This window comes from Falco punctatus (genome assembly GCF_963210335.1).
Source record: "Falco punctatus genome assembly, chromosome: 7".
NCBI lineage: Eukaryota > Metazoa > Chordata > Aves > Falconiformes > Falconidae > Falco > Falco punctatus.
In genome coordinates this window covers 43,666,442-43,691,207 of record NC_137587.1, presented here as the reverse complement: position 1 = coordinate 43,691,207, position 24,766 = coordinate 43,666,442, and the positions used below count along the sequence as shown (strand labels likewise).

At 44.5% G+C, this 24,766-nt stretch overlaps 1 long non-coding RNA gene across 1 annotated transcript in view; it reads right to left on the bottom strand.

Moving 5' to 3' along the window:
* Positions 1-1,960: 1,960 nt before the first annotated feature.
* LOC308067145 overlaps positions 1,961-24,766 on the bottom strand; it is a 38,900-nt gene continuing 16,094 nt past the window's right edge. The window contains exon 2 of the long non-coding RNA XR_013929460.1: positions 1,961-23,893. This is a non-coding gene — a long non-coding RNA (uncharacterized lncRNA). The remainder of the gene's footprint in view (positions 23,894-24,766) is intronic.

Below are 24,766 nucleotides of genomic sequence, written 5' to 3'. Positions count from 1 at the left end.
TATCATAAACTACCTTGTTAATCCTCCTGCAGCCAATGAGTGGGGATTTTCCCCCTCATCTTTAAAATTCTTTTAAATAAATACCCATCTTTTTCTGGTTTGGTTTTTTTGCTGGTTTTGTTGGTTTTTTTTCATATCTGTTATTAGGAATAGAAGAGTCACAAATGCAACTTTCAGATCCAGTCTTGTTCCTGCTCACCCCTGCTTGCCAGCCAGCTGTACTGTTCCGTAGCCAACCTCCATCAAGCTGCACCATGAAACTTGTCATCTTTAAGGAGACTCCCCTGACATAATACAAGGAAATTACCACTGCATCAACAGAAGTGCATTTACTTTTCCCTATAAATCTGGCCTGTAGGATGACTTATATAAATAAAGTGAACGATTTTGTACTTGTAAGGACTTGATAGGGGTCAGCGATTTGCTGAACGCCAGCAGAATTTCTCAGCGTGGAACAGGTAAACCAGGAGGGCTTAATTCAAAGTGTTAGATTATCCAGGCGTGATGGCTTAATACAAGTGGGAGGAAGGCATAATACAGGGAATCATTACTCAGATATGTGCATTTATGAAATCATTACTGGCCTAAAGTAGTTCACTTGTCTTCCTTTTTAACTACAGACCTTTGGTTTGAGGAAGACCAGCAGTGCACCCACTAGTAGCAGCTCAGAGCTGAACCCTGATCACCTGTAATTGAAGATTTTCTGTTAACCGCTCCACGCCCTTAGCGTGCTCCTTCTGGAAAGGTGCTGGACTCATTTCTGTCTGTCTCTGGGTGGATGAGAGTTGCCAGTGGCATCTTGTCTTCATTAGGATAATTTGGTGAGGCACTAGGCTCTCAGGGGGTGCTAGCTCCTGATTGAATGAGAGACTCTGTGAGCCCTTCAATTTTCAGTGTTGTGCTGTGCAAACTTTTATTTGAACAGGCTTTTCTGGGATTATTTGAGGCCTTGTCAATACTCCTTTTGTGACCAGAAGGTAAGGCTTCATCTCTCCCCATGATTGGAACAGCACAGAGGAGAGTATTAAATGGCTTTGTTTTCTTTCCAGTTCAAAAGAACCATGAGCCTCATTTTCCACTGCCTTCCTTTGGCCGTCTCACTGCAAAAGGCAAATTTTTGTAGGCAGCCATTTGTGTCTGGTGTTGGAAGGGAGAGAGGAGAGGACCATGCTGTCTGCGTAGGCGCCGTCTTGCTCCTTAGCTTCACACCTCAGCTCTTCAGGGACACCTCTCCTCCAAAGCACTGCATAACTTGGAGCAGCACCAAGTAGCTTCAAGGAAAAAACAAACCTCTGACTGATTCCCACACATTCCACCCTCCCTCACCTTCAACACGAGCCATCATCGTGAGGACATGAAGAGGAAAAGCCAAGCCCAGCCTGAACAAAAACAACTCTTGGCAGTCCATTCTGGAACAACTTGTACAACACTGCCAACAGAAACATGAACCTTCTCTTATGAACCATGTCCTGGTTTTATCCACCGTTAGCGCCTCCATTGCACCCTTTTAACAGTCTCTCTTGGAGTATTTAGGGGCAGGATGTTCTTCCCAGATGACCTTATTCCAGCTAATCTCTTGCCTGTCAACTGCTTCAGCTAAAGTAAATTTAGAAATTAATTTGCTGTGGCAGAGATGAAGAACACCAGGAAAGGCTCTGCCCAAGTCAGCAGAACGGTGGTGTTTGAGCAATATCAGGGTCAAGCACCCAGTAATTCTGAGTAAGTCATATGAAGCACCCACTCATCACCAGAGTTAACATTTTCTGCTTACTCCTGACCTCTGACAGGTTTCCTTTTATCCATAACTTTTCAATAACACCATTTACCAAAACCTGTTAGACCCAAGATGGTATGCCACTGATTGCAAATAAGGCACCACGCTGAAAGCTTAGAGCAGCCATGATGTTCATTTGAATGCTGTCATGAATTTGCTCGAAATTGCTGGGTTTGTTTTCCCATGTTTTCCCCACATTTGCAAAAAAAAAAAAAAAAAAAAAAAAAAAGCAAATCTATTTCGAAGTGATTCCAAACTGATATTTCAGGACACCTTTGCGAAGTTTCAAAATTTGTATTCAGAGAGGGGATTACTCAGAACAGAAATTAGAACTTCAGGGGTTATACTCATCTAACCAGGGAACTGACACACCTCATAAAAATAGCTCAAGTCACAGACTTTGAATATGAAATGCTCCCAAGCAAATTGCTCTCCAAGAAGCTGCTAGTGAAGAATGATTTCCAGAAGTGATTCAGCAAACAGCTCAAGAAAATTACAATCTCTTCATGGACAATTTGTAAATGGAAGATAGAGTTTGTTGAATGATATTCGTTACAAATGATTCTTCTAGCTATATTTATGCCTCTGAAAAGGTGGGCCCTCTAACATTTCAAACACCTGTAATGCAGAGAGTCTGGAGGCTAGGCAAGTCTATACAGAACTTCTGCACAAAGTAATAAGAAATTATGCTAAATGTCTAAAGTAATAAATGGTAAAAGGTTTTCCTTTTTTACCCCATTTTTCCTTTTCACATAATGTTGCAATTAATGCACAAAGACCAGTAATAGGAATTTAGATAATATAATGTCAGCCTGAAGGACTGGATTTTTCAAGCACTGCCTTTTTGGAGGGCATTTTTGCCTCTGTATGATGATACTGACATAAAGCGGACCATGGGGTCATTTCTGTCTGTCTTTGCCCATGTGATATGCATCTTTAACAGTTTCTACCAGAGGAGCCCTATGAAGTTTTTACAGCATATCTTGAACATCAAACTAGGCAGAAACTGCTTTTGACAGAAGGCACCCTCAATTCCCAGGGGCTGGATTCACTTCCAAAATAAAAACTTGGGCCATGAGATCAGAGGGATTTCTTCAGAGCCTCCCCTTCATGTGTCCTGCACTGGCCTCACAAAACAGTGATGTGACACCAGAGAAAGGAGAAGCAGGGAAATACAAGAGCTGCAATTTTGCCATTTTCTTAGGTGACACAGCATCATTCCCTGGTGCATAGTCTGCCAGGTTACATTACCCCATTAAAAAAAAATAAAAAAGAAGATTGTTGAAAGGATTTTTATTACTATTATTATTATTGACTGACTGTCCTATGATAACTTCGTTTGTTTCTTTCTTCTCTCTTGTGGGAATGTTAGCACTGAAGGATGCTATTCTAGAAGTATATCAAAAGGAGACAAACATTATCTGCCATTCTCCTGCCTTGTCTGGTTGTTCCTTCATTGCTAAATCCTCTTGGGAAGCAAACAGAAGTTTCATGTATTACTACAGCAAGGCCAGTCGAGGCTTCAGTGCTCAGCTGTGTTTGCTTACTGAGTCACAGCTATGTCTGGCTTGGGTGTGATGGGACCGTGGAGACCTCTGCCTGCTCCTGCCCAGACCTGCCTCCTTGGAACATGCACGACGTGAGCTCCTGAGCTGTACACGAGTGATGTTTGCCAGGTGCTGGCGACAGCGGTGCTGCTCTGTGTTTGCTGCTATCCTTTTTGAGTTTCCTGGGACACAGAAGCCCATGTGTACATGCATTCATAAACTCTCCCCTCCCAGTTCACAACCTCTGAGGTGGCCTGCATGCCCCTGTATTCACCAGAGAGAAGCTGGCAACTTCACGGAGTGATTCATCACATTAGGAGGAAGCCATCAAGACAGTGAGAGTCTAACATTGAAGGGGGAACTAGAACAGTCATTGATGCTACACAGAGAACCTTGGCTGATAAAGCAAATGTTCAGTCAGGTTTATCAAGGGCTGAGGTACTTCAGTGCTGTCAAAACAGAGGTACTACTCCAGTTGCCCTACCAGCTCAGATGTCCTGACACAGAGGCTCTTTAGCACAAAGCCTGCAGATAACAGAAAGTCAACTATATTTTTTCTTGTTCGTGTGTGGGTTTTTCCCGTGTATTTTTTTAATTATTTTTAAAATTAAAATGCAAAGGGTGTACCTAAAATTTTTTTGGTTATTTTATGCAACTTTGGAAATAATCCTAGACTCACCTTGCAGGCTGACACAAAGCACAGACAAATAAGGAAGTTTTCTTCTCTTCTTTCTGAATATTTGTTACAGGAGTGAGGATAAAGTAGGGAGGAAGATACAATATCACCAAAAAATGTGTTTCAAAAGCTGTGGCAGAGGGCAGTTGCATCAGGTTGTTTGAGTGCCTATTGAGAGCCTATACATTGCAATGAGTTGGTTAGAGGCAGTGAGCAGTTGAAAGCCACCAATTATAGTCACTGCAGAAAATGACCAAAACCATCATGAGACTGCACATCTAAGGGGCAAATCTGAGGCTAGGCAGAGCTTGTCATGCCCCTGGAATCACAGCGATGCTGCTTGGAAGGGACTGTGGAGATCTGTAGCACAACCTTCCACTTGAACCAACATTACTGCCAACATAAGATGACATCAGCTAGAAAACTAGCAGGAAAAGAGTAATCATGAAAAAAGAATGGATAGCAGGAAGGAAACCCTGGGAAATAAAGTCAGAAAAAGAAAGAATTTGGGATAAAGGAAAGGATCCAAGCAACCTGATCTAGTTGAAGATGTCCCTGCTCATTACAGGGGGGGTGGACTAGATGACCTTTAAAGGTCCCTTCAACTCCAAACTATTCTGTGGTTCTATGACATGTATTGCATAGACTTGAAGGGTGTCCTCCACATAAAGACCTCACATCTGCTTCCACAGCACTTACAAGCACCAAGACATCACATCCTGCTATGCCACAGATGGTCTCCTGGTTCCATGAATTTCATCCACCATGGTTATCAATCTGCTCCCTTCTAGCTTAAATTTTCCTTGCACTCTGTATCAGTGTAGCTCATAGAATAATGAGAAGCTGGTCTTGAACCTGTGTCATCTGAGGCAACAGCACAAGCGAGGACACTCAGGCTGATTTGGAAGTAAATGAACTCATGCTACCTCATTGCTCTCTCTACAGTCATGAGTCACCTCCCATGAACATTTGAAACTTGGCAGCTCCATTTTGCTTTGCTTGTTATGGGGAGTGATCACCCTGGCAGGGATCCTGAACCAGCACACCACATGCAGTGGGACATTCTCTGCATCTCGTTCAGAGCCTTAGGGAGCCAGTTTTCCACAAAAAGAAATTGGGTTTGAAAATTCTTTACCACTCCAGTAGAGCAAATGCATGACTATTTCTGTTCCTGACCTGATTTCCCACCAGTTCCAGGGGGTATTTCAAGTTTTTATTTCTCTTGATTAATGGAGGAGAGACCACTTTGTTTTGTTGTTTCTTTTCCATGTTCACTGGCTAGCTGGTTCTGAACATCCTGGGTGTTTCCCCTGTCCCGTCCCCAGTAACTCTTTCAGGAAGTTTCCCAGTCACAATTTTGATCCATTTTAAACAGCTAGCTACTCCCAGCTGGTTTCTCTACCACCCTGTCCTGAGGTCAGCCCCCAGAAGTGAGAGGGGGTGGAAATCCCTTCATTCAGCTCTCATGCTATTCCAAGAAAGAAGGAAGCTCACCAGTCACAGTGATGCTTTGTGCTCACACACTGGGTGTGTTTGATCATAGCCTTTCCCTGACTCACCTAATGACCTCACCTTTGCTTTCCTCAAGGGATGTCCCTAAATCGCTAGGAAGGTGGCAAGAATGTGGCTAAGATAAACTTCATGGTCAATAGCTGTCCCCATGTGTCTGTTGGTGAGATGTCTCTGATGCCATGTTCACAACAGTTCCACAAGCACATTGAGTTGAGGCATCCTCCCCGTCCTCAGGGACACATTTACTGCCCTTCATGTTTCCCACAACATCACAGCAGCTATGGGCCGTTCTCAGCTATGCCTTAATGGACAGAGCAAGTTCTGGTTCATGCCCAGCTGTGTTCCAGGGCTCACCTTCAGCTTTCACATGTGTGAGAGTTCAGTTTGTGTCACAGCACTCTCCAAACTAGCCTGCTGCAACAAGGTCTTTTACCATCCCATACCAACATACCCTTCATGCCAGTCCCTCTGCTGCATTCACCTTACCTCATCCAGGGCATGTATTCTCTCTCCTCTCTTGCTTCTTCCTCAGCTGCTCTCTCTTCATTGGCTCTCAACCACTGAACTTAACCAGCCACAGCTGCACCTTATCTACATCAGTCAACCCACAGCCCCTGAAGCCGGCCCACAGCTGTATATTATCAACATTAATTAACCCAGCTTCATTCCTCTACAAGTTTGGATGTGCCCAGGTAGAGGAACTGCTCCGCTTAGTGACAGAGCTCCAGGAGGAGGTGAGTAGGCTGAAGAGTATCAGGGAATATGAGAGAGAATGAGAGAGAGAGAGAAAGAAAATATATTGGAATCACACCCCACCTTCCCTGGGACAGACCCAACAGGCAGACAGGACGCATGATACAGAGGATTTCCTGTCTTCTCTCTGGCTGGCTGAAAACAGTGATTTAAGGGATAGGGGACAATGGTGACAAGCCCCTTCCCAGTGCAATAGATGCATCTCCTCTGTGACTCCCCTACCTTCCCAGGTGCTTGTGTGTAACAGGCATGAGGCTCTGCAAATGGAACCAAACAATAATGAGGATGATAGTTCAGCTAGCATGGAGGTGTTGCTACAGTGAAGTTAGCCTATGCCCTGTGTCAAAACTGCTTTGAGTTTTGGAAAAGAAATGGGTTGTTGTCATGGGAGGCTCCCTTCTGAAGGGAACAGAAGGCCCAATATGCAGAGTAGACCCACTTCTTAGGCAAGTCTTCTGTCTCCTTGGTGCCCAGGTTAAAGATGGGAGGAAAAAGATGCTTCTGAGCCTGGTGTGGCCCTCAGGTTATTATCCATCATTGATTTTTCAGGTAAACAGCAATGAAGTTTGAACAAGAAGCCCAAGGGCAATCAAGAGAGACTTCAGTGCCTTGGAGTGACTGGCTAAAGGATCAGGAGCATGAGCAATGTTGTCCTCTATCCTTCTAGCTGCAGGGAATGATGAGGTAAGAGACAGGAAGAGCCAGCAGCTCAATCCCTGGATACCAGCCTGGTATCACTGGCAGAATTTTGGGTTTTTTGATAGTACATTGGTTTACATGACACCAGACCTGCTGGCAGCAAATGGGGTACACCTGTCTCAAAGAGGGAAAAAGATCTTTGTGCAGGAGTTAGCAGGGCTCATTGAAAGAGCTTTATACTAGAGTTGAAGGGGGAAAACCATGTTTGCTATAGGTAAGCCTAGGGGCAGCACACCAGTGTGTGAGGGGTGGTATGCTAGCGCGGTCCATCTGATGTCTCAGTGGAGGCAGGGGATGGAGATCCATGTGGCAGCAAAGATGCAAGGGGTATTGATGGTTAGAAACCACAGAAGCACCCGAGAATGGTCCTGTAAGGAATTAGGGCTTCTCCCCCCAGAAAGGTGGCAGGATCAGTAGCCCGACTGAAGTGCATCTGCACCAATGCACACAGCATGGGCAACAGAAAGGAGGAGCTGGAAGCCATTGTAGAGCTGGAAAACTATGACACAGTTGCCATCACAGGAGCATGATGGGATGACTCACACAACTGGAGTGCTGCAATAGATGGCTATAAACACTTCAGAAGGGATAGGCAAGGAAGGAGAGCTGGTGAGGTAGCCCTGTATGTTAGGGAGTGTTTTCATTGTCTAGAGCTTCATGATGGTGACAAAAGGGTTGAGTGTTTATCAGTAAGAATCAGGGGGAGGGCCAGCAAGGCAGATATCATAGTAGGAGTCTGTTATAGTCCACCCAACCAGGATGGAGAGGCAGATGAAATATTCTATAAGCAGCTGGGGAAGTGTCACAATCACTAGTCCTTGTTCTCATGGGGGACTTCAAATTACCAGATGTCTGCTAGAAATACAATGCAGTGGAGAGGAAACGGTCCAGGAGGTTCCTGGAGTGTATGGAAGATAGCTCCCTGACACAGCTGGCGAGGAAGCCAACTAGGGAAGGTGCCCTGCTAGACCTGTTTGTGAACAGAGAAGGGCTTGTGGGTGATGTGATGGTTGGAGGCTATCTTGGGCACAGCAATCACAAAATGATAAGAGATTACCTCAGAGAGAATTCCTGGAAAGTAAGGAGGGGGTCAGCAGAACTGCTGCCTTGGACTTCCAGAGGGCAGAGTCTGGCCTGTTTAAGAGACTGCTTGACAAAGTCCCTTGGGAGACACTCCTGAAGGGCAAAGGAGTCCAGGAAGGTTGGAAATTCTTCAGGAATGAAATCTTAAAGGCGCAGGAGCAGGCAGTCTTTGTACGGGAGCAGGCCACCCCTTAATGAGCTGGCAGGGAAGAAGACTGGCCTGGCTGAGCAGAGAGCTTTGGCTGGAACTCGGGGAAAAAAAAAGGAGAGTTTATCACCTTTGGAAGAAGAGGCAGGCAACTCAGGAGAACTAAAGATGTCATGAGGATTTTCAGGGAGAAAATTGGAATGGCCAAAGCCTAATTAGAACTTAATTTGGCTACTCCTGTAAAAGACAATAAAATATGTTTCTATAAATACAGTAGCAACAAAAGGAAGGCTAAAGAGAATCTCCATCCTTTATGGGATATGAGGGGAAACATAGTGCAAAGGATGAGGTTGAGGTACTTCATACAAGGACTGAACTCAATGATCTTAAAGGTCTTTCCCAACCTAAACGATTCTATGATTCTACTCTATGGTTCTACGCTAGGTGAGCATTAGCTCAGGTCCACATACAAACTCATATGGACTCAATACCCAGGAGGACTTCTGAGCTCAGCACGCAAAATCCACCCAGGATGACGGGAGGGCAGAAGCCACACTCTGTAGCTGCACTGCCTCTCCCTCAGCTTCGGAGTAATTTCACCCTGCTTGTGCAATGTCTTCAAAAGTCAAAGTGAGGATTGTTCCTGGGAGTTTTGCTTCTTATGCAACTGGCAGCTCGCATTCATGTTCCCTCCATGCAGCAAAGCTGTAGTCACTCTTCTCAGACCTATCTCCCATGTAAATGCAAGCTGAGTAACAACTGTGTAGCAGTGAGGGTTTTCTCAGTCATTTGCCTGTCCCTGAAAAGCATGACTACACTTGGTCAGCATGTATCACAAGCATGTAAGTCACCAGTAATTCCAGAAATAGAGAGTAAATGACTTTTTGAGTCATATCATCACTGATTGTTAAAAATGTATAGCTCCATGCATTTAATTCGAACATAAATTCTTGATTTGCTTGGTCAGACTGCCCTGACAATGCAACCTTGTGTTTCAGTGATGTGATGTGTGATATCAGGCTCTCCTGGTTCTTCTCTTTCTTTCTTTCCTTCTTTCTTTCTTTCTTTCTTCTCCCCTTAATGTATAACTTGTTCCTAGCAATCAGTCCGAAAATACCAGCTAGTGTGAGGGAGCACACTGTCAATCCAACAAAGAAATAAAAGCTCTTCTATCAGATCCGTGTTTTTTACAAAATTTATGGTTATAAGAAACTGCTTTTTACAGTCCAACCCTCAAGATCAGATTGGTCAGGTCATGAAGAAATAAGAATGAAAACTGACTATTACATGCTTGAAAAAGGAGCTATTTATCACTATTGGTTTCTACCTTATGGTGAAATCCATACCTACAGATTAAAATATGAAGCGATAGTTGTTGTTTTATCAATAAAAACTGATTTAACAGTTACCTATTACTCTTCCATTATGGGGCACACACAGTGAGGTATAAAATGTTTGACCTTTTATTCATGCAGTTACAGCTCTGCTGGGAACATGAAATCCCTGGGAAAGGACCTCTGGCAGTCAGCCGGTCCATCATCCTGCTCGGACACAGGATTAGCTTGACCTGCACCATTCCTGGAGGTCATTCTTAAGGACCCCCAATGGCAGACTTCCCTGCCTCCCCGAGCGATCTTGATTTAATTGAGAACTTCCTCAACCAAAGCATTAGCTGCCTGTTTCTACTAAAGAGCTACAGCAGCTGAGACAGCCTCACACAGCCCTCTGCCAGATGGGCACGTTCCCCTGTGGGTGATGCTGGTACCTCTTTAGCTGAAATCTCAGTAAATATCACCAGGAACCTGACAGGAAAGGGTCTGACAAAAACTGTCTGAGGAGAGAGCTGTTTGGATGGATACAGAGCTATCCATCTCCTGTTTTGGGGGGTATTTAGACGTGACCCTTGAAATTCAGCTTTCCTGCGTGCTTGGCGTTAGACGAATACTGAAGTACTTTCTTGAATCGAGCTCAAACACCCGTGTTTACCTTCCTTAACTAGCTGAAGCCACATTACTTAAAGAATTTGGACATCACAGGAAACCTTAAATCATCTGGCAATCAGTAACAGTAAAGTTAATCCCTATGCTTGATTTCCAACATCTATGTGAGGGTAAGTGCAAATACAGCATTACCACAAGTGAGTCCTACGTCATCTCCACACCAGTTCAAAAAGATGTGGCTTTAACATCAGGCACATGGCTATTTCTTTCTTTTCAGAGTCAGACCATACATTTTAAACCTCACTTTTCTGCCATGGGTCATTATTTTACAAGGAGGTCCATCACCAACCACAATATACAGTTTTAGGTTAAAAAAAGTCATAGCAGGCTTCATCTACAATGCCATGAAGCAGCCTCGGAAAACATCCCAGAACGGGAATGCTCTACTGTGAATCTGACAAAGGCGAGATCATGGAAGGTGCAGCCACTTTGCAATGGTAATAAAGTGTTACTAGATACCACACAACGATTTCAAATTCTTGGCAAGCTGGCGATATAGCCTGGGTTAGGGTAAATGTGACTGTTCCAGTTCTGTAAGTATCTGCAATACAGCTTCACAGATAAATAATATATGGGGAACATGCAATTCCAACAGTGACAGCCAGCTGCATTTTACTTGTTGCAGGAGAAATTAACTCTCTTACTGCCATCTGGCTGAGCAGGAACCTGAAGGCAGTCAGGTCTTATAGCTGCCTTTCATGTTTGCTAGCTCCAAAGCTCTGGTGCTCAGAAACTAGACATCTGCAAAGGCAAATGTGATTAATTTCAATAAGTTTCAGATCATTTGCTGGTTTATGCAGTGTTCCAGCCAGCTAAATTTGTCTCAGTAATTTATGCATTTACACCAGCAAGCAGCCTTCCTTATGAACCACTGTCAACAATAGTCACTAGCCTTTTCACATATCCTTCAGTAAGCAAATATAAATAAATCTGTGTCTTCAGAGACCATGCCGTTGTGGTCCAGGCCACATTCTAATTAAAGAATGGTGTTTTCAATGAATTACTTCTCTCTTTCAATATTGATTTAGGATGATTGCTGACCAGGGGATGCCTTTAAAGATTTAACTGCTTGCAGAGAACAGTTTAATTGTTTGGGGTTTTTTTTTAGAATAACATTCAGATACTACAATGTGGAAAAAACAAAGTCACTAGTTATGCTTGAGACAAAGAAGAAACATTTTTCTCCTGTGGAATATATGCCATGCACCATGGTTCATGTAAGTCCCAGAAGCTGCCAGCTAATGCAGAGCTAGTAAATTAGCCTGAACAGCACTTCTCCTATAGAGCTGAATTAGCACGGACACCTTTATTGTACACCCACTGTGATGGATCAGGCACTAAGAGTCCCTTCATCTCAACCAGTACCATAAGAACCAAAGCTATGCCCTTGCTTTTCACCACTCTCCTGCTTTCTCAATCAAGTACCAGCCAAAATCAGCCCATCACTGAAAAAAAGTCCGGTCTGATGCAATACAAATTGTGGTGGAAAACTGTTCACCAAAATGCCTTCCAGGCCACTGTAGCTTGAGCAATGATTTGGCTGGGTTTACTCCCACCCCTCAATCAGGGGCAAAGCGATTACAGTCAAAATATCTCAAAAACAGAGCTACTGAAGGCAAGGATCTGCTTTTCACCAAGGTGTAGTTACTGGCTGAAAATTCCTTATACTGGACTGGTTGCCAGAAGTGACAGCTCTAATTAAAAGCAAAAGAAGTTTCACTATAACCACTTTGCTTCACACGTCAGCAACGTCCTGAAGTGGTCACCCATTTAGCCTTACTGTCCAGCACTGTAAAAAAAAAAAACAGCTACTCTGCAAATGTTGTCTGCTCAGACTGCAGACAAATATCCTCTCTATGGTTTTAAAGGATACCTGTAATTCCACATGAGTGTGCAGTGAACACTTGTGTTCAGTACACACCAGGTCTCCTCTTTTTCCATTCTCCCATCTGTGGAGAAATAAGATTTCAGTCACCAACTCTGAAACTCCAGCCTGGCTCAAAATCAAGCCATACTCTTTTTGGCCTGTGCATCACAACTCCTCTCCTGACCCAGGTGGGACAAACAGTCTGTAATGAAATGCTGTTTGTGCCTTGTCTGCCTGTTTTGGGGGTAAAGCTTTTGGAACCAGGGCTTAATAATTGCACGAAAGCTCGTACAGATTTTCACTCCCATATTCCATTCCTTTGTCACTTCCACAGCCCTAAAGGATTAAAGGAAAGAAAGGTTTTGTCTCTGAAGAAGCTGGAAATGGCCAATTCCCCACAGAGAACAAATCTTGGGAATAAAGGACTAGACTATCATGATTCTCAGCCCAGGGATTCAAAGCAGAAAGCTGACAGTATGTGTGCATAGAGGAGAGGCCGCTCAGTGTGTAGGTGCCAGGGAATGCAGTATCTCATTTCCAGAGCAAAATCAGCTTATGTTTGAAGCATGACATGACCACATGCCTCTCTGAGGGCTAGCTCCTTCACCTGCCATGGAGAAATTACCATGACTTTAAAGCTGACGTGATGGCTTATGCAGCAAAATGCTGCCCTCAAGCAGCAGGCATAGCTAGTCATCGTCTCTTGGCTCAAGAGCCAGCAGAAGCCCTTAGCCCCATGCCCCAGAGCTCTGAGCTTGTGCCGAGAGGTACCAACCACCTTCGCTAGACTCCAGTTCACAGTATTCATTTGGGATGCTCGTGGTTTACTTTAAAATTATTTAATCTTCACAGCTGGCATGGGGACTGGTTCTGCCTTCCCCTCCACCTCCAGCTGCACATTCCTGCCTCCTCCCCTGCATGCAGCAGATGGTGAGCTGGCTCACAGACCTGAGACATCTGAAAAGCAACCACACTCCAGTGTCTGTAGAGTTAGTTAGGTGGCGTGAGCACATGCTGAAGGAGGGATGAGTGTGAAGGGATGGGGTGGGATTACTCTTTCGGCAGCTGTGCAGACTTAGCTCAACTCTGACCAGCCAGGAGGGCTGTCACCCATGCTAGGTCTCTGAGCTCATTGCAGAGTATGCAGGGAGGAGCATGTACAAGACCCTGGGAGCTTATGGATAATTGCACCCAATTTCACAAGATAGAAAGCTGTGCCATGCAAGCACTGACTGCTCCAGCATTCAGGATGGGGAAGACTCCTGCTCAAAGGTCCCAATTCAATGTTGTTCATCGAATGCAGTTTGACTTACAAGGTACTAGAAACAATAAAATGAAAAGGGTTGAGGTTTAGATCCTGGCACCCAGAAAATGTGAGAGGTAAGATTTCAACTGTAAAGTTAGCTTAGCCATTCTGTCAATAGGAAACACTTTCCACACTTGCTGTTTCTACTTTTTAATCTTTGTAGCAGCACCATACTGATTGCTCCATCAAATACAGTCCAGAAGAGCAGCCAGGTCAGCATGGCAGCATAGGTGATATTTTCCATCACTCCTCCCCTTTCTCACTCAGAGTGAATTCAAGCACACAGTCTCATGTTGCAGCCACAAGGGCTTATGCTTCTCACTTTGTCAGGGGAAATCTATTCCCATAATCAGGTTGGAGAAAGCCTGATGTTGGTGCTCTCAGAGAGAGATCACAAGCTCACCTGTTCTGATCAGGGTCAGGATACGTTTGTGCAACAACATATTCACCAGCCAGACCCTGCAGTTTCCTTTGGAGGTCTGAGATGAACAGAAGTGAAGGTTTGTGTCCTCATCAAATCAAAGGGTTAAATGTATCCCTGTGAAACAGCTCTCCTCCCTTAAAGGTGCAGGCTACAGTGCCTTAGGGGGATCTTTCAGATCTGCTGACTATACCCTCCTCTACAGGGAGTAATCAGCTGTGATATAAAACCTCAAGGATGCATTTTGCATCTTTTCTCCCATTTGTTACTTAAGACGCTGGACTCCTCATGCTACATCAACAATATACAACACATTATTTTAAAGGATGTTTTAATATCTGTTCCACAAATCTGCATCAGCATTCTCTCTGACGCTTTATTAAAGCCAATAAACACATGCCTATAACGAAGAACTGCTGTAATAGCACTTGGCTTTTTGACCAGGGTATCAATTCTCCCTTTGTCCGTGGGAAAAGGAGGTATTTATTTAATTATGCTTCCTTCTTCTGGGCTCCGCAGTTTGTGCTGTTCCCAGTCATGCTCCACAGAGTCCGGAGGATGTCAGCTTCATCACTAATACTCGGGAGCTGAACCTTGGTGGGATCAGCCAAGGATTTCATCAGCACAAGGTCAGTGCAGACACCTCCCTTCCTGTGGGAAACTTTGCTGTGAAGTGGCTGCCTGGCCTGGTGCTCTGCAGCATGGAAAACACTTTCTGGAAACTATGGATGTCTTTTCAAGTCTGAGTAGGGCTATTAGAGATCAAATCATAGCCATTTGAGCAAAATGCAGAGAGCTTTACACACCACTGAACCACCAGAAGTGCAAAGCACATGCTCACTGGGCTGAGATCTGCAATGTGCCTTGGAGGTGGCTGTGTGTGATCGGATCCAAGCACAGGCAGGTAAAATGACTAAAGGAGAATTACTCCTGGCAGTCCTCTTCAGGAGGTACATATGCACAGGAATCGGTATGCATGCACAAAGGTGTGCATATGCACAGGCACGCTGAACAGGCAGACAGGCACATAAGGATATAGCATTAACCCAGACAGCATCCTGTGCAACTACTGACCCGGTTTTCCATGCTATGCTGTGGTTTCTTTGGAAGTTAGTGTTCAGCCCTGCAAGAAGACAGAAAGCCCTTTCTGCAGTCAGGCCTGAGCAGTGCATTTTGCAGCAGGTTGTTTACATACTGGGGTTCCTGCCTCCCCCCAAATCCCACCTCTCATAAGACAGTAAGTGCAAGTCAGGGTCTCCAAAGGAACAAAGTTTTTTTGTGTCTGCAAGGTCTTATGTTAAACAAACAAACCAAAAAAAAACCAACCTTTGTCTGTGAAAAATAACACTTTCTGGCTTAACAGAGCTGGTTCCTAAGCTTAATTTTTTGTTTTATGTATACAGAGTTCCCTCAGCAGTAACACTTACGTGGGACACACAATGGGATCCTGCTTCTGAGTTTAATAACAGTACGTAAGATTGTAGATGCCCCATCCCTGGCAACATTCAAGATCAGGTTGGATGGGGCTCTGAGCAGCCTGCTGTAGTTGAAGATGTCCCTGATCATTGCAGGCGGGTTGGACCAGATGACTTTTAAAGCTCCCTTCCAACCCAAACCATTCTATGATTCTATAGGCCCAGAACTGGGACCTATGTGCACATCCTCTACACAGCATCTATCCTGCTTAGGGCCTCTAGTACACGTTTACTCCACCCAGCTCTGCAGTGAGAAAGAATGAGCTGTTCCACTCAACTCATGCCTCTTGAATAGCATTGTCATAATGGCAGATTTCTTCATTGGTGGCACAAGAGAAATCACAGCCCAGTTTTCAAAGCCCAGACTATTGTGTGAGACTGGCATTTCAGGGATTAAAAAAAAAAAAAAAAAAAAGCTCAGCCTCAAGTGCTTCATTTGGTGGCCAGTAAGATTTATTTCAGACACTATTCAACAGCAAACAGGACATCCAAGAATACAACTTCCACCGAGTGGCTTAAAAGGACAGAACCAGGCCTTTAAATAAATGGTCATTTTATTTAAAATGATGCAAAGTATTCAAACCAGAATACATTCTTTCCTAAGAAAAATAATAGCAGCAAAACTAGAAGATAATGAAGGAGGAATTAGGAAAATGCAACATGAAAGACGCTAAAAGTAACGTAAAGTTGCAGATGGCTGTATTAGGGGATCTTCTCCCAAGTCTGTAAGGCTGTACCCCAGAAGAATATGCTCAGCAAAACAAATCCTGACAAAGTTGAATGGGGCAAGGAATTCACAAAGAAGGGATTTCTGGGAGATGGAGTTATCCTGGCTTCTATCTGTCCCCTTTGAACAGGAGTCAATATACAGGCAATTGCTTAGCTTAAACGGTCTGAGTCTGTTGAACTAGTTGCCACAGAATGGGTTTGAATGTCACCGCTTAATCTCTGATGTATCTGAAAGAGAAGCTTTCATTTATATATTTGCTCAATTCACTTAGCCATGCCAGTTTGATCCAAGCTGTCATTTCTAGCAATTTCCCAGGGTTTTTTATATATGATATTTGAAAAATGCTATCAAAATGTTTAAAAATAGGTTAAAACAAATCTTTTTATTAATGCTTGGAGAAAAGAAACATTTCTACATTTTCTGTGCTATGCTCACGCACTGCACTAAAATTAATAAATAGGTTAGAAATGTCAACCTGTATATCCAAGAGGATGATAAAATGAGGATAATATTTAGCTAACAATGGCCCCATAATTGTTCTTAACAAGAAGGTAAAATCTTTGTCACACGTGCATTCGCAATAATAGCAGCATTACATATGTGCCACTGGTAATAACTTGCTTTTCTGGGTGTTTCTTTTTCAAAGCCCCTTAGAAGAAGGTCCTAGACACCCTGGTATTCACAGATCATACAGAGAAAAAACCATCTCTCAAATACACCACCATACTCCCAACTTTGCGGCATCCTGGTCTTGTGAGCATTGCTGGATTTCCTGAGTTTCCCCAGGTCTGACAGACCGGCTCCTCTCCAAGCAGCTCCTAGAGCTGTCAGAGCTGTCAGATCAGGGAAGGACTCTGTCAGGAAGCCCTGCCACTCAGGAATGAGTGACTTTCAGGCACTCATGGCATCATGTCTGATGATAGACTGTCATCTGACTTATCTTTATGACTCTCTGCCCATGCCTCTCAGCTATTTTGCAGTAAAGGCAGCCCACGCATGCACCGACGTGAAGGTGAGGTGGCTGATACTAGACCAGGGTGGAAATGTGCAATCAGGAAAACTCTTCTGGTTGTGTCCAGCCATTATGAAACACAAGGTGTAGGGAGAAACATTGAAGTATATGAATCTAGATACAGTTCTCACCTGGAAGTTCACATCATAATAAAGGCATCCCCAGGAAGAGCTAAGGAGGTAGGACAAATACCTCTGGATCACAACAGACCAATGCTGGTTGGTCTTAGAAACCTTAAGCTGTAATTTTCATCTGTGAAAAGACTGACTCTGGGATAGAAAACAAGCACAGGAATCACCAGCCCAAATGGTCTATGCAAAATGTATGATCAATCAAAAACAGAGAGAAGGAAGGGAGGATTACATGGGGTGATGGAAGGCTCACTACAGAAATTGCTGTAATTTCCACTGTGATACTCTGGAAGGTAGCTATAAAACCCACTTACTTCTCTTAAAGCAAGATGCAATTTGTACCTAGCTGGTTATCATTATCAGGGTGAGGTATCTGCAAACTATTGACTAGCAACTAGCAACTGTTACAGGTATTCAGAGGCATAGCATTTGCCATCATTTATCATAGTTTCACATACCTGTATTTCTCCTTTAAATCAGTTATGAGACCTTTTAAATCAAAGGCACTCAACTCTGCACATATTTAGAACCTGACTCCTGTTCTAATACACCCATGTTATATAGGTCTCATGATAGATAGGTAGATAGACAGCTAGATAGATAGACAGACAGATGTCAAAAGACAATGAATGAATGCATAATCAAGCAAGCAACGAACCTAATAGAAAAGCCTGTATACCTTACTCTGTATACCTATACAAGTGCATTCAAAGTGTCTATGCACTTATGTGCATGTGAGTGTATGCACGAAAACATTCCCATTCTAAAATCAGATGCAGTTTAACATTGATTGCATCAAATCCTACCAAACACTTCCTCCCAAAACTGTATTAAATACAACAGGTTGGGCTGCAAAGATAGCAAAACGCTGGTTTTGGCTCTTTTCACAACTTCTTAGGTTACTGAAACATCTAACTTATGTGGAAATCAGACGGGTTTGGAAATTTGCCCAAACCAGTTGCCAGCTCAGTATATCTCTAATACTTGGAATCCTCTAAATATAGGCCTTTCATTCAGGAAGAAGCAAGCGCTGGGGATGCTATTCTGCTACTCAGAGCAGTGGTTTCATTTTCCCTTCTGAGACCCACAGTTCAAACTGAGGGGGAAACAAAGGAATTGCTGTTCTTCCTATTCAAATTAATTTATTTAATAAACAACTCAATAATTTCTTCTTTGTTACAAGGAATTTTTTTAGGATCTTTATTTTGGAAAGATAGCTTCTCCAGAGGAATTGCCAGGGGCCCGTCTAGTCCAGTATCCTGTCTCTGACAGTAGCTAATGCCATGAACAGTCATGGAAGAACCTATTTATAAGGAAAGTTTCTTCGCCCTGAGGAGCCTGAGGTTGCCTGTGCCTGGAAGCGTGCAAGTTTATAATGCTTATTTTTATCCATTCATATATAACCACAGATGCTGTCACCAGCCCTATCCAGTTCTAATCCTTCCTGCTAGACTCGCTGGCTTGGTGAGGCCTAATGGCAGCCATTTACCACAGGTTACTTGTGCACTGTGTCGCTGCGGTGTGGAGTGAATGAACGCACCATGAACTGCCTTTCAGTGTTCCTGGGAGTTCCCGTGAGATGAGAAGGGGGAGCAGCAAAGCCCGACTTATGTTCCCTGCACCATTTGATGGGGTGTGTGTGTGCTTTTTGGAGTTTTTACTTTTTATTTTTTTTTCTTTAACATATCACCTTCCATTTCTCCCTCCTACACTTCTAATTTTTCACAGTCTCTTTTCAGACAGCTTGCAGTGTCTTAGCATTTCTCTTATCCCCTCTACGGCTCCTCTTTTTCTCCATTATCTTTTTTAGAAATGTAGGACTGGAAGGACTTGGGAGACTATTCAGAATCCATCAACCTCCTCCTTAAAACTACTCTGCAGCTTTCCCCCTTCAGTGCTGCAGACACTCGCAGCTCTGATGGGTGGAAACCCCCACTGCTAATGTGGCGACCATTTACTATGGGCCAGCTTACACCTTTGTGTCCCTGTGGTCATCCCAGAGGTTTTCCACCCACCAGCTCTGCGTGTGGCTGCTGTAGAGGGCACTTGGCACCCTTCACATGGTCTACTTGACTGCAAAAAGAGACGCTTTTCTCCTCCTATCCTGAAAGATGCCTATGAAATGGTGAAACACTCACAAGGTTGTGTCCTAAGGACTTTCTGTCCCATTCTTTACACAACATTGAGTTTTATTTGCTCTCCTAACCAACCCTGCTGAGTGTGCAGGGAATGCCACACAGGCTTTCACAAGCCTCTTCCTGGGCAGTGACAGCTGACCATGCATCAAACAGAGAGTAAACCTTCTGTACCCAAGCTTACCAGCCGGCTTCACACACAGATCCAACACGGAGAGGCAGATTGGGATTGATGTTTCCATTTGTATCAGTGGCATGAACACAACACAGATGGTACCTTCACCTCCTTGGGATTCAAGCAACACGATGCTGTTGGTGGTGCTGTCCAGAACCTGCTTGTGGAGCTGTTTGTTCCTAAGAGTGAGAGGATGCCATGGATGAGTGTTTTCTAGCACATGCAGTGAGGCTTCATCTCTTTTCCTTTTGAAAAGCTGGTTGTTTCAGAGTGGCATCAACTCACTAATACCCTGACTTCTAATGCTCCAGTGACCCTCCTGCTAATTCATCCAGCAGAAAGCAGAGAGGAATAGACAGCCCTCATGCTCCCTACAAGGGAGGCTGGTGATACAGAGACCTTCATAAGGAGAAAGGCTGGCTGGAGATACTACCTCACAGTCTGAGGCAAGGATGGGAATGCCACAGTCCTCAGAGGGGACTCGGCAGAGCAGGGTTGCCTACACTGCTCCCTGGGTGTCTCCCAGATCCTGTGGGATGTGCAGCCCCACCATTGCATGAGCTGACAGGGAGGGGAGGAACAGGTCTGCGCAGACAAAGCAGGACAGGCAGTGTCAGCAGTGCAGGAGGTGGGTGCGTGAAGGCAGGGTGGCTGGCCAGAGCAAAATCCAGACTGAAATCATGCAGAGGAGAGAGAGGTGAGAGAAGGGAGAAGGGGAACTGCCTACACAGATGCTCTGCTGGGGAGGTCAGGGGTAGAAATGGGCAGGGACACCTCTGCCAGATGGGACACAAAGGAGACACTTGCTCCAGCTCATATCACGCGCACAGTGAAAGCAAGCCAGCCACAGAGGTGGACTTTCGTTCTTTGCTCCTTATTAGCAGGAAGCTCCCGTTTGTGAGATTAAAACTTAAGGGAACACTCCAGGCTCCTAGCCTTGCTAATGTCTTTTCCAAACACCAGGCAGCGGTAACCAGAAAGCTTGAACACTTCAATGAACAGCCTACCAGCTAGAGGAGGGGACTAAAGGCCAATCATTATCAAATACCTCGATCAGCAAATGTGTGCAGCTGACAACAGCTATACGGTCGATACCTATAGGGTGGAGGCAGTCCTACAGCTGGAGGTGGACTGGAAGGCAGCAAGGAATAACATCAAAATCAAAGGAGAGTTTGATGGATGGAAAAGCAAATTTTCCACAGACAGGGGAAGGCACTGAGCTTTTTTATCTGTGCCACCAGTGGAAGGGAAGATATCAAAGAACAGCAGGACAGAAGTGAATGAAGCAAATTATGAGGCAAATTAATTGTCCTCTTTACAACCCGATATGCTGAGACAGTCAGCAGCAGAGGGTCACGCTAAAGGCCAGCCTGTTCAGGGAAAGCAGTCAACTCCTATCTGCACAGAGCCAGAAAAAAGTAGCCTGAAGCAGCTCCACCTGAACCACCCCAAACAGATGTGTATCTAACCAGGGCTAAACTCCCAGGGCTGGAGAGTCCACCCTCTCCCCAGACAATCGATTTCAGCATTCAACACTGCTTCCAGGAGGTTTTTTCCTAGCATTTAAGCTGTCTTTCCTTGCTATAATTTCAGGACATTGCTTCCTCTCCCATCCACTGCAAACACAGGGAACAGATGACTTGGGCTGTCTTTTCAGCCACGTTTACACATTTAGAATTAGTTATCGCATCTGCATTTTTATCACTCTCCCTGTCCAAGGCTCCTGAAAGGACACTGTTACCACAGAAGCCGACAGTCTCACATCTCTCACAGCATCACCCTGTAAAAAAACGCCCTTCTGAGCAAGGCCAGGCCACCATTCTCAGTTTATGGTCTAAATCTTGAAGAGACTGTGTGACTTTCCCGAGGTCAGATGACAACCCTTGGAGAGCAAGCTGCATCTCCTGCTCTTCCTCTCTTCAAGCCCATCTGCTGGGCTCTCCCCCTCCTGTTCCAGACAGCAGAGTGAGAATGAGTGCTGCAGGCTCTGTTCCTCAAAATGACTCACTTTCTCAGTGTTTTCATAACATAGAGAAGAAGGTGACTCAGAAACTGCTCCTCAATAAATAAATCATGGGTTGTTCACCAGGGGTGAGCTGCAGAAGGACAGTGAGCCTTTTCAGCACTGTGCCCCCAGCTTGTGTTATGCCTCCTGACCACTTTGTGGCTGGAGCCTCTCCAACATCTGCCAGACCATTTAAGATAATCTGCCTGCTTTATCTCGCAATTGGTGTTATGAGATTGTCTGGGGGCCTTGTCCAAAAGGAAAGCCCCCAATTTATAAACACATAATAACAAATGGCCTCTCCCCAGCTCTCTCTCGAGGCAGCAGGTCCAAAAGGTGTGATTTTGCAGACAGGGATTGAGGCCCAGGGAGATTTGGCGACCTGCCAAGAATCACACAGGAAAGCCATGTCAGCTCGAGGAATTAAACCACACTCTGCTGAGCCCCAGCCTGACTGTGTGCCCGAGTCCAGCTCCTGACTGTTGCTGCAGCAATGGTTTGTGCTAAGCATGCATAGCTCAAAAGCTGTCTGTGGACCTTTACCAGAAAGGGGATCAAGTTAAAATATTTGGAACCGGCTCTCCAGCACACTAAACTCCTGGTTACCTGAATTCAGGCATTTGGTTTTTAACCCTTCCATATAAAAAGAGAGGACTTTACAAAAAGAAAAAAAAATATTTTCAGAAACCAGAACTCTCCCACAGAAGCTAAGGGTGCTAGAAACAAGGGTGGGTGTCTCCACACATTACCTTGCTTTTTGGTTTTAGACTATTCACAGGGTTTAAGGTTAGCCAGCCTTAGTGCTCTGTGAGAGCCACCCCATGCACAGGACCTGTTTGGCAGCTGAGCAAAACAGAAGTGGTAAAGAGCCTGCCCTCCCCCTCCCTGCCTCCAGACCTGCTCCGTAGGGCTGCTCAGTGCTCCTCACAGCCCGGCAAGAGCTGGGGCATTGTCAGGGAGACTCAGTATATTAAGTGAATTAGTTAATTTTCTGAATTCTTCAAGGAACATTTCAAGGTAGAATATTTTCTAATGGAAGCCCTAAGTCACCACAGTTCTGGACAGGATAGCCACGGCCTTGAAAAAGAAGAGGAGAACAGGTGTTAGCTTGTTGTCAAGGGGCACCTCCCACTGGCCATGGAGAAGCCAGACATAAAACATCTCCAGTCTTACATCACTCTGCCCATTTTTCCTGCTTGGTCATTTGCCTTCTGGGTTTTTCCAGTCTCTACTCTGGTTTACAGGGCTGCGGGGCATAGGGAACCCACAAGCTCCAAAACTCTGAAGCTCTGGGACAGGAATTTCAGCTGTTTGTAGAGTGAGTGAGATGGGAACTCTTTTCTGTACAAACACCCAACTCCTCAACCTGTCCCAAAAAGCAGCTTGAGTGCACACAACCATCCTTACCAGATGCTTGTTTCCATGGAAGGAAAATCCAGTCCTGCAGCCAAGACAAACACCTGATCTAGAAGATTAGAAAACCAGGGCTGAGGGATGCTCTTAGCCCAGAATATAAATAGGCCTTAAAAAAAATACCTTCAAACGATGAAAATTAAAGTTTTCTTGATTTTCACACTGCTTATTCCCTCTCATTTACCTTTTACTTCAGCTCTGGGAAATCTTGAAATGTAACTTGGTCACATTTTTTACATGGTTATTCCTTTCAAAATTTCAGTTTCTAGTCAGCTTTGCTCATCAGTTCATTATTACCATACCGATAAGCAAAGCTTGTTTAGACAGTATTAGTGCCACATGACATGATCATATACCAGCATCCCTGAAAAAGAAGTTGAAAGGAACAACTTTGTAGACATAAAGCTCTATCTTCAGTGACTAGGAAAGCAGATCTCAATTCAGTTTGAAAGGTATTTGGTGCATTTTATGTAATCCCAAACTGTTGTATTTTGTGTACCTTCTTTATCAGCTCAGAGACTGGTAAACAACTGTGATACGTTTGGAATAGAATATTGGTGTCATTTTCCAGGTGACAAGTTTAATAGTCAAGATACTTGATTTAAGAACTGACAGCTGCAGTTTAGAGCTGGAAAGATTTGATTTAGTAAGAGATATATCCAGTGCAATAGGCAATTTGGTTAATGCAGGGAGGAATTTGGTTTGCAACTGATCCCTTCCCTTAGCAAAAGGCAAATGAGCTTCAGCCAGCAGCACCTGTGTTTCAGCACCCTGAACCAATTTCTCTCTATGCTCCACTTCAGCATATGAGATATGCATTTCCCAATTAGTAAACATCTCATACCGCTCGCTTGACTTCTGCGGTGTGTCAAGTGTCTGCAGCATTTCCGAATCCAGAGCAGAATCCTCCAGCATTCGCAGGTGAGTGGCAGCATGACCAACCTGCCCAATGCGGATGCTTCTTAATCCATGCAGGAAAAGCCCAGGACCAAGGTCAAAAAGGGAGAAGGGAGCTCTTATATCCTATACATCTGAAAATAAGAAAGCAAAAGGGGAGGCAAGGCTTTTCAGATATGAAAGGAATGACAGAGGAAAGGCAAATGGATGTTCAGGACAGATTTTCTTCCTCCTGAAGGAAAAAAATCAGAATTCATGGAAGGGAGGAGACAGAACTATCTGAAGTTTGATCTCAAGTCAGCTGAGGCCCTACAGGCAATATGTGCAGAAATGACTGCCTGCATTTATACTGGGGAGCGGGAAAAGCCGACTTGATAGTATAAGCCTTTGCTTACATAGATACACTTGTTGTATCTGCCTTTTGCTAAAGCCAAGTTAGTAATTTCTGCTGCAAAATACTTCCTCCCTTAGAGCACTATGGCTATCACCAGAGTAGACTTTACACCTTTTTATTTGAAGCTTTAACCAATTTGTCAAATACTGTGTCTTCTTTCCTTACCTTGTCTGAAGGTAGGGAAAGACCCTGATAGACACCTTTGAAGTTCACCTTTTCAAATAAAATCATAAGCCTGACAGACTTGGTGTTTCTTCACGGTCTCTGCTGTCACGTACATGAGCGTCAATCTGGGGCAATTCCACCCATTTCAGTGTCCGTGGACATCCCCTGGGGCAAATCAGTAGCTGATGCAAATCAGACAAACTGAGCTGAAGTCAGTGGGATATGAACTTACACCACCAGACCACAGGGACTTGCTATTTCCATGTCAGTGGAAGGGGAGCATAAAGACACATGGAGGAGCAGTGCAGAGCCCCTGGCTGCAGTGCAGAGCTGCCACAGGATGACCCACACATCAGCCATGGTGGGGTGGTCAGACAAGGACCCATGACAGATGGGTGACTAGAGGTCCCCATGCCAGGGTACAGGAGCTAGGAGAGTGGGCTGTCTT